Source organism: Echinops telfairi, unplaced genomic scaffold (assembly GCF_000313985.2).
Source record: "Echinops telfairi isolate 266 unplaced genomic scaffold, ASM31398v2 ScPeMD7_7457;HRSCAF=8495, whole genome shotgun sequence".
Lineage (NCBI taxonomy): Eukaryota > Metazoa > Chordata > Mammalia > Afrosoricida > Tenrecidae > Echinops > Echinops telfairi.
In genome coordinates this window covers 810,511-812,795 of record NW_022111357.1, presented here as the reverse complement: position 1 = coordinate 812,795, position 2,285 = coordinate 810,511, and the positions used below count along the sequence as shown (strand labels likewise).

General features: G+C 42.7%; 1 protein-coding gene across 1 annotated transcript in view; it reads left to right on the top strand.

Annotated features, from left to right (window-relative positions):
* The window catches only part of RIMKLA (ribosomal modification protein rimK like family member A), a 36,327-nt gene that overhangs the window by 13,107 nt on the left and 20,935 nt on the right, over positions 1-2,285 (top strand). The gene's annotated exons all lie outside the window — the stretch shown is intronic.

Genomic DNA, 2,285 nt, shown 5'->3' with positions numbered 1-2,285 from the left:
TAAGCTGAAGAAGCACTGGAAGCACTCACTTGTTTATGCCTGGAAATTTGGGAGAGAGCTACTTGGCCAACTGTCTGGAAGCGATCCATATTTGTGCCCATTCCACAGAAAGCTGACCCAACAGAATGCTCCAACTATAGAGCAATACAATTGATAGTGCACACAAGTAACATTTTGCTGAAGAGCATCCGATGGTGATGGCAGTCGTACATTGACAGGGAGCTGCAAGAAGTTCAGGCCAGATTCAGAAGAAAACATGGAACAAGGGATATCATTGCTGATGTCAGAAGGATCTAGGATCAAAGCAGAGAATACCAGAAAGATGTTTACTTATGGGTTGTTGACTATGCAAAGGCATTAGACTGTGTGGACCATAATAAACTGTGGGTAACCTTGAAAAGAATGGGAATTCCAGAACACTCCATTGTGCTCATGAGGAACTTGTACGTGGATCAAGAGGCAGTTGTGTGAACAGAACAAGGGCGTACTGCATGGTTTTAAATCTGTAGAGGTGTGTGTCAGGGTTGTATTCTCTTACATATTTATTCAGTCTGTATGCTGAGCAAATCATCAGAGAAGCTGGATTATATAAAGAAGAATGTGGCATCAGGATTAGAGGAAGGTTTATTACCAAACTGCAATATGCAGATGACACAAACTTCATGAAAACAGATTCCACAACATCATGATAAATGGAGAAGAGATTAGAGTTGTCAAGGATTTTGTCTTGCCTGAATCCACAATCAATGCTTATGAAGCAGCAGTCAAGAGATCAAAAGATGAGTTGCATTTGGGAAATCTGCTGCGCAAGACCTCGTAAGAGTATTGAAGAGCAGGGATGTTCCTGTGAGGACTGAGTTGTTCTTGACCCAAGCCATGGTATTCTCCATTGCATCATATACATGTGAAACATGGACATTGAATAAGGAAGATGAAGAAGAACTGATACATTTGAACGATACTGCTGAAGAACATTGAAAGTACCATGGACTGCCAAAAGGACAAACAAATCCGTGTTGGAAGAAGTAGGGCCAGAGTGCTCCTCAGAGGCAAGACGTCGTCTCACATACTTTGTACATATTGTCAGGAAAGACCAGTCCCTGGAAAAGGACATCACATTTGGTAAAGTGGAAGGGCGGCGAAAGAGGAAGACCTTCCATGAGATGTGCTGGCACAGTGGCTGTACCGATGGGCTCAGGCATAGGAACAATTGTGAGGCTGTCCAAAATCCTGCGGTGTTTCATTCTGCTATGGATCAGAGCTGAGTCGAGGCACCTAACAACAACTTTAAAAATGTTTTTAAATCAGTGCATTGAGTGAATGGATATTTAAATTGTATGTGTATCTTTCTCCACAAGGAGACTTCCCAGTCCATCTATCCTGTCTAATAGTGTGTCTACTGTACTGCATGTACCAAAAGTTCAATACAGTTGACTTGAATTAAATCACCTCAAAATAACATCTGGGATAAAGAGAAGGTGACCACATAGAGTGTGGCTTTTAAAGAGGTCGTGGTGAGTTTCTCTGGGCACGATAGCAAAGAACTTGAAAAGGGGGAGGAGTGGCAACAGCATGTCCTTGCTAAGACTGATAACATCCTTATAAAGAAATGAGAGAGAGTGGGCAGGTGGAGAGAAACTTGGGTAAACTCAAGCCAAATCCTGTTTCAGAGAGCACGTCTCTCTCATAACACCGCGTGATAATGTGAAGCACAAAATGGGCTGTCCACTTACTTTATTTATGGTATTGATTCCTTTCCGACAACTTTGAGAGCTTCGGTACAGCCACGGTGACATGATCCTGCTACAATCGAATACATTTCAAAGCTGCTAACGTGAGCTCCTTCTTTGCTGTCACGTACCCCTGCTTGCAATTTTCCTACGTCTGTCACTTTCTTTGTACGTGAAGGTTTTTTTCTCAGAGGTCTTGAAACCCATTTAGTGTTGTTGTGTAGTGGCTGCAAAAGCAGGGTTAGATGGGTCCACTCATGTACCCAAGTTGGGAGGGTGATCCTGTTGCCCATCAGCTTCGTATAAATGCAGAGACATTTATAAGCAAGTCTATTCCAGGGCTCCATATGATGCTGCTGATTTCAATGGCCTAGTGTGTGTGAAACGTTCTCAGCAAAGCACCTACAATATGACAGCTGCTGAACTCACACCTGAACTCAGCCACTTTTGTGTTATCCACGCTTTCTGGTTCCATCCATTGGTGTGATGACTGCAAGCAGTGATTGATTTTTACAATTTTACTTTCCAATAACATTTTCGAAAGCTGTTTCTCTG